Raw genomic sequence first — 8,541 nt, forward strand, 5'->3', positions numbered from 1 at the left:
CCAGTGGATTCACTATGCGTGGGAATTCAGCAAGACTCAAAGCAAGTACAAGGTAGGCCAGCCTACAACTGGGAAAGCCTGGGACACTGACAGCCCAAGAAGCCACACTTTCAGTTTGTACAAGAACTTGCTGCCAACTCAGAAAAAAGGCAATAGTGATCCAAGAAACACAAAAAATTAAGGAACCTGTTAAATCTTTTCTTATTCAAGTTACTTCGCTGTAGTAGCTGACTACTTACACTGAAAATGATGACATGAAAGGGAAACACAGGGCAACCCATACTTCTTTTTCTTTCAGTTTTTCCTCACTCGGCAGTAAGCTGAGGTAGAGACTTTAGACAGAATGTGCACGAATAAAGAAGGGAAAAGAAAATATTTGGTTAGTTTTGTGCAACATTTCCTCTATTCTGATAAAAATAAAATACATATGCATATATAAACCACAAAATGTAAATTTTGTAATTTTGATGATTCTTCATACAAGTTAAATAATCTTATTTTTGCACTTAAAACTGGCATTGCAAAATATAAAGATGAATGGTAAAATTCATGATAATAAATTAAACTTTAAAAATTTTTCTTTACTTGGGACAAGATTAACTACAAAGTAAAAATGCCACGACATTGTGAGAGACCATGAAAGGAAAAGTTTTTATATTTTAGTACTTTTAATGTCACTTTTTTTCCTGCTTTTTAAATAAGAGGCGCTGCACTTTTATTTTGTATTTCATCTTGCAAATTATGTGGCTGACTCTGAAATAGCAGGCACATGATCAGCTGAGAATGATGATGAGAGAGGAGATTTTGGAAGTTTGAGAAAAGAAAAGCTATGAAACAGTGCCATTGTAGAGTGGAATTGTGAATAGTAATAGCAAAATGAAGTATGCTTACTGGGCAGCATTAAGAAACCACTTGAGGTTAATGATCATAATTATAAAGAGTGTCCAGTCAGCATGATGGTATTTTTTTCTCCAGACATATTCCTCTGCATGGAGGGCAAGGAGGTTGAGTGTATATGAAAGGAAGCAGAACCACTGTAATAACTGACTAGGAAATTTAATCTAAATAAGGAGGGAAGTGAGAATTTAAGGAGCTAACAGACACTGAGAAGTCATAAAATCAGATATTTTCTTATTTTTGGAGGATTTTTAGAGTTGGAGCACTAGAGGGAATGAGCCAGAAAGAGAGGAAGTGGGAGGTGTGATGTTGAGATTTTGGACGGGAGGTAGTCATTGGTCATGAGCACCAGGATATAATGAGAATGTGTGGTATGATAGAGTGGAATAGATCAATTTACTGAGAGATCTGAATGTTGGAAGGATCTTCATGGATAGTGAAATCTCAAAGAGTTCTGATAGCAGTGTTGGAGAGAACTACAGTGAACCCAGCCCTGACATCAAAGAAGGAGGACTAGTGACCCTAGGGAATGATAGTTGAATCAATAGAGAGACGTGGTGATAGATTAATGACAAAAGACTCTAAATGTAAATCTCCCTCCAGCAGGGGAGGAGTGGGAGTTGAAGTCAGAGAAGATAATTTTCAGAATGTAAAAATTCAAATTTCCAAGGGATGAGCATTAATGTAGGAGACTAGGGTTTCTATAGTAATGACATGAAAAGGGATAAAGAGCACAATGTAATCATTCCTGATGGTCTCAAGAAGGAATGCTGGTGACAAAGTTGTGAGTGTTGGGGGTTGCAGAGTTCTGGCGTGCCCCTTGAACCTTGCTCACGGAGAATTCAAGTCCCCCAGAGATGTCTAATTATTAGTGACTGGACACTCCTGACCTCTCTAATGACAATCAATGGAGCATGTATGAATTTATGAAGATCTGCTCATTGAGGGAAATGACAAGTAGTTTTGAAAACAAGCATAAGTTAAGTGTGTGGGAGTAAAAGAAGGTGAAATTTTAAAGGTGGACCATTTCAAAGGAATTAGAGTTTCAGCCTACATATAAAGAGGAGTCTTTGATGGATCTAGCCTGGGGTAGTAGAAAGAGGTTGTATTAAGAAAGGATTGATATTCAGTTCTGCAATTAACTGGCTTTGGCAAGACAGTTGTATATTTTCTACAACTTCAAAAAGGAAAAGTAATGCACATAAATAATATTTATTTTACATTAATTTAGCTTGGAAGAGACATTATCAGATCTATTCTATAATAGTAACTCTTGAAGAAGGTGACTACTGTAGATCAGGCCAGAAGGGAAGAGAGCCTGGTCTCAGAGCAAAAGGAAAAAGGCCGATGAGGCAAAAGATGTATAAGTGGTAAAGTCCCATTAAATTAACCTAATTGTGGCCAACTGGATCTGTAGTTTAGAAAACAGTAGGAGACAAAGGTAAATTCAAAGACTCCTGGGGCTACGGTTTAATAGAATCAAAGAAGAGATAGATGCAAAGATAAAGATTATGGTGTATATTTTGGACATTTTAGATTGGAAGAACTATATATCCATGTAATGGGATCCACTGGGGAAATAGATATATTCAAAAGGGCACTGGTTCCCATTGAAGACAGAAATTTGAAAGTCATAGAATTTCAGGGGCTTGGAGAGATGAAAATGTTCAGAGTGTAATAAGAAGGTGGTTTTACATTAAGTGAAATTAATGTAAAAGTTCTGTAGAAGTGAATGCTGATGAGCAAGGAGGCTAAGGTGTTAGACCAATCAACAGCCTTAGGCAGGGAGGGTAAGGGTGGCTGGGAGGAAACCTGGCAATCAGCTGCAAAGCCAAAAAGGATTAGGTTACAGAGGCCAAATTTTTGCTTGTTATTGTCTTCATCACTTCTTATACATGGGCCTTATGCCACAAGAGAGAGGGGAGGGGGGAGGGAGAGGGAGAGAAAGAGAGAGAGAGAGAGCGCGCCCCTAAGAATGTTTATAGATCTCATTAATTTTCAGACATTTCAGAAAGAGACTGAGCTGTCAGGTCTAAGATATGTTCAAGATCTTAGCCCAATGCCTTCCTATCTCTCCAACAAATGCTTGAATATTTTTTAGCATGTGCTGCTCTGCCTTTCATGAGACAGTTATCACTTTGTAAGCTCAAAGGGAAGTCTTTCTCCACACCTGTAGCAGCCCAAATGACTTCAAAGTCTTGTTGCAAAGGGGAGAAAGAGACTGATGACCCAAAAAACTGCAAAAAGAGAAGAGCCTTGGATTTCTTGAGCAGATTGCCTGTACCTCCACCTGTCAGTCCCATTTGTACATTTGTTTCTCCAGCTGCACAGAAGGCATTTCAGCCACCACGGAGTTGTGGCACCAAATATGAAACACCTATGAAGAAAAAAGAATTGAATTCTCCTCAGATGACTCCACTTAAAAACTTTAATGACATCTCTCTTTTGGAAGGTGATTCAATAGCTGATGAAGAACTTGCCCTGATAAATACCCAAGCCCTTTTGTCTGGTTCAGCAGGAGAAAACCAACTTACATCCATCAATGAGTCCACTAGGACTGCTCCCACTGATCCAAAAGATCATCTCGGACTGAAAAGGCCTTACACTGCATCTGTGATCAAAGAATGAGGGAATTCCCCAGCCAGGACTGAAGAACAGAAGACTAATATGCAGGACACAAGTACAATAAAAAATATATCCAAGAGACTGCAAAGGCGACAAAAGCCAAAATGATGATAAATTAGGTATTGACTCAACCTTTCCAGTTTGTAAAACATATACGATTTCAAATGCTACATCAGAATTTGCATAATGAGAAAAGAAAGGAAAACATTCAAAATGTATCTACGTGCTTGTATATCACAGCAATGCTCTTTGCCTGCTTCTATATTGGTATACTCTTATTTCAATTATATATCTTAAAACTGTGACTGTATATTTATTAACTAATCAAGAAAAAAATCTCCTTTAAATCTTTATGACTAGATTTGGTCACTATAAGTATGATTTTACAAACGAAGTAAACATACCTGTTTCTTTTAGATTGTGTCCTTATAACCAAAAGAAACTAGGTTTCTAAGTGCAGTTATTTTGACTCATATAATTCCTCTTAGTTTAGTTCCTATTTTAGGTTTGTTTTTAAGAGGTAACCCACTATGAACCAGTTTTCCTTAATGCACATGTTGGTTCTAATACAGTTTTATCCTGATCAAAAAAGTCAGGATGAGTAAGATATTACAGTGGTGTTTTCTTTTGACCAATTCCTCATCCTTAAGTCAGCGTGACTACAAGAAAAATAGAACCCTCAATGTACTTCCCTTTTATGATTCCAATGTGATCTGTAAAATTAAATTATTTACTAAAAGTTCAAATATTTTAAATCAGAAGCAGATTTTAAATCAGAAGATTTCATAGTGTTAATTTGTTTTTGTTTTTTAACAAAATGATCGTCTGGACTGCAGATGATGTAGAGAAAAGATCTCAGTTTTTGATATTGGAATTAAATCCTGGCTCTGCTATGCAACCTTGCATAAGGTTTGTTATTCCATTTATAAGATGAGATAAATAGTTTATAGGTTTGCTAGGATGCTGTGTCATGATATATGTAAAAGAGCTACACAGCTGTGTGGATGTACCCACCCACAAACACATATATATTTATGACCCACCCCCAAACTACACATGCTATCATACATACAGACAAACTTGAGAACGTTCTTACACTAAATAGTACTTGTCAAGCTACTGGTCTTAATTTTACCCCTTGGAGGATCAGGACAAATCTTGTCCTTCTTGTCTAAGTGGGAGGAAGATAAAGAAAACTGCAGGCAGAAGGAACCAAAGACGGTCTTGATATCAAAGGTGTTGACACAAGGAGGATTTGGGGCATTTAATATGCGTGAAAGTATGGTAACTGGATCTTAGATTAAGTCAAGTGCATTTGAAAGCTCTCCCAACTGTGAAAGTTTCTCTAAGTAGTTCTCTCAATAGGTTCGCCTCAGAAAATTAACGCACCCCAGGACCAATTGAAGTTCCCATCAATTAAGCTAATTGACACAGCAGGCTTAACCTATTTTCCAATGGTGAATATAAAGTTATTTGTTCAACAAACAAAGGCCTCTCAAATCTTTTGAAAGCCTACCCTAGTCAACTGGTTGAAGGCTCAAAATTAAAATATATATATAGGGATAAGCTTTAATAACACCAAACTTACCCTCCAATTAGGCAGGCATTGTGATGAGGTGGAGGGACTTATTATATTCAACTAAACTTATGATTTTATGTTTAAAATTTTTAAACATCAAGATTTCCATACCTTCTTTAATGAAATCAATGTTTTATTGAAGTTCTTTACAGTCTTTTAAAAATGTGCTTTAATATTTTTATTACAACCAAAAAGTAATATGAAATAATCATTTTATTTTAAGCTTTATGTTCAATTTGGAAAGTAATTATTAAGTTTTCAAATGGTATTCTCTTAATTCCATTACATGTTTTTTTTTCTCCTAAACCTAAGGTTCTGCTGACATTGAATTTAAAAATAAATAAATAAATAAAATAAAATAGGACAGAGAATATGAAAGTTCTTTGTAAAATTTAAATTATTTTTGAGGTAGATATTATTACTATAATCTTAGAAACCAACGTGATGACCTTTCCTTTCATCTCCTGTTGAAGTTTATGTACTCATTTAACTTACAATACAGACATTTTCTCATTTCCCCATTTTGCTAGTATATTGTCTGCTTGACCTTGGAAAACTCATTTAACCTCTGTGTCTCAGTTTTCTTATTAGTAAAATGGGCCAATTTGAGAGGGTCATTGTGAGAATTAAAAATGAGAATATGCAGTAAAAGTTTTAGTGTGTTTGCTAGTATAAATGAGCCCTCAATAAGTATGAGCTATTGTAAGCAGAAAAATGGAAAAGGAAAAGGAAAGGAGAGGCATTCTAGGTGGAAGAGATGTTATACGTCAAAGACACAGGAGCAGAGCTTAGCTGTGCCTGGTGAGTGGCAGCAATGGGTCAGGCTAGAATCCTGTTGTTGCAGGGAATGATGACAGGTGATGGTTCATGGGGATTTTATAAAGCCAAACTGAAAGTCTGGGTTTTAAGTTTTGTTTAGTGCATAGTAGAGAGATTTTGTTTGTTTTTCTTGTTTTGATTTTAATAACAGTAAATGAAATGATCAAGCAAATCTTTCAGGAAGATTAACTGGAGCAATGAATAGATATCATCAAAAACAAGAGAACAGACCCAAAATGGAGTCACTGATGCTAAGCCCCATGTCATCAAACCAAGACCTAACTTAATTACAATTTCAGCTCTCCCAGAAAAGGAATCTTAAGCCAGTCAATCAGGAATTGCCTTATCAGCACTAGTTAGGTCATCTACCTGATAAACCTCTACCATCCTCTAAAGGAAGTAATCTTGCAATAATCAATTCACTTTTGCCTGGCATAACGTTTTTATTCCTGCTCCATTCTGCCTTTCAGTCTTTCATTTTGTTCAGCGCCTAGGAGCTCCTTTCTATATGTTAGATGGGTGCTGCCCAATTTATGAATTGTTGAATAAGGCCAATAAGATCTTTAAAATTTACTCAGCTGAATTTTGTTTTTTAACAATGTGAAATTTGAAGAGTAGAGGTCAGTCTGGAAATTACTGTAAGAGTCTGAAAATAGGTTAATAGTATTTACTGGGTCACAAGGCAATACAAGAAGACTTAGAGGTAAGTTAGTATATTCTTTCTCCATCTCTGAATTTAATGCACAAAGAAATCAAAGTATAAGATCAACAAATGATTTACTTAGGTCACACAGCTAATTCTTTAGATCTAGGCCTAGAACACAATTTTCATGTTCCCAGGTCCATGCTGTTTCTATAACACCAAGCCATCTCAATTCAGCAGGCACATATTGCAGATATACTATGTGCAAGGCATTCAAATGGGTGCCTCAAGTAATCAGAAGGGAAGACCTGAGTTGTAAAAGATATGATGGCTTATACCATTATGCTTTTAATTTTCGAGTATTTGAAGGTGTCACAAGAAATTATTTCACAAATTTGGAAAGACTTAAATACTGCTAGTGACTCCATTTCTAGCAACTTAAAAATGTCCAGTTGGATTACATGTCAACCAAAAAATTTTTCAATAAAGTATACTCGATTCTGAATTACATAGGATTATTAGCTAGTGCAAAGGGCCTCTTACTGGCTTGTAGGGGGAAAAAAATGAGGGCTCTCCACCTGGCCTTCTCTGACACCACACAGGCAGGGTGATAGCGGGGCAAGCGGTATCTTACACTCTGGTGAGAATGGACAGGAAGGTTCCAGACTCAGTCTTTTCAGTAAGGATAGGAGTGGCGCCACGGTTATTTCTCTGGTGTTTTGCTGGGCTAGAGCAGTTATTGGCTAAAATTTATCTGTCTTGCTAGGCTTCCCTTTTCCTGGACCTTTGGCTAGAAAGAATGAGCTTTTCTTGGGGCTATTTTTGTCTGTGTGTTGGTGTTTCGGGATTGCTGGTTCCCCAGAACCAAATCTGGCATATATCAAGCAGAGAAAATCCAGAGAACTCATCACTATGTCATTACTCAATTACAATATCCCTAGACTGTCTGCTGTCTTCTCTCCGTCTTTTCTAGAGTCTGCCTAAATTTGCATTATATATTATGTCAAAGGATTTTAACTGTACTTAGTGGGAGGAATGGGGAAGAATATAACTATTCTAAGTTTCCAAAAGTGGAAATCTCTTTATAAGCTTTCTAAACTGACTTTTATATTGTGACATAGGATAATTTCCCCTCAAACTATTTTTTACTTGTCTTATTTTTATTGCAAAAGATCTGATTTTATAGTTGCTCTCATAAAAGTACCACATTTTACTGTATATTTCAACTATATCATTTCAGATGCTAGAAAACCATTATTAGGTGATTAGAATATTTTATAATCTATGTCTATTACACAGTCCAATTGAGATTAATTAAATGGTAAATTCAGATTTTTTCTGATTCCAGGACTGCCTTATTATAAAAGATAATAAATTTATCTTCAGAAGACATCAAATTGACAGTTTTAAGGAGAATATAAACTAAAAGCTGTAAATAATGGAACTAGAAAGTTTGTTTTTTCTTTATTTTCAACTGTTTAAAAAAAAGAACAGTCATTTGGGTTATTGAGGAGTAGATTATATTCAAGGACCTACTAAAAATATGTTTGTATTGTATATATAGCAATTTAACCTGGCTAATTTTTCATGAATCCCCCCTGATAATTGGTTTTATGCCATCTTGCTGGAGGTATACTATTTTTCTCAGCACTCCTGGGAATATCTGGAATATGCTTCAAGCACTCATGATAATACAACATTAAGAAATTTATCAACATACAGATTACATATTCTTATTAAAAATTAAATGTGTAGAGTACATATAAGCATTGAGGATTCCTGGGTAACATTAGTCTGCAAAGTCAGCTCACATCACCTTCAATCACTGACATTTATTCCTTTAGGAAAAGGAGAGACTTGGTGGGCACTTGATTTTTGTCAACTCTCAGCTCTACCCAAAGTATATATGTGTGCAGAGTCTCAGAGACAGTTGGCAAACCATCTTAGCTCTACCTCTGGTGCAACAATGGTTTCCCCT

General features: G+C 36.0%; 1 pseudogene; it reads left to right on the top strand.

Moving 5' to 3' along the window:
• Positions 1-3,018: 3,018 nt before the first annotated feature.
• LOC115854742 (breast cancer type 2 susceptibility protein-like) lies at positions 3,019-3,630 on the top strand (annotated as a pseudogene).
• The last annotated feature ends 4,911 nt before the right edge of the window (positions 3,631-8,541 follow it).

The sequence above is a fragment of the Globicephala melas genome, chromosome 14 (genome assembly GCF_963455315.2).
Source record: "Globicephala melas chromosome 14, mGloMel1.2, whole genome shotgun sequence".
Classification (NCBI taxonomy): Eukaryota; Metazoa; Chordata; class Mammalia; order Artiodactyla; family Delphinidae; genus Globicephala; species Globicephala melas.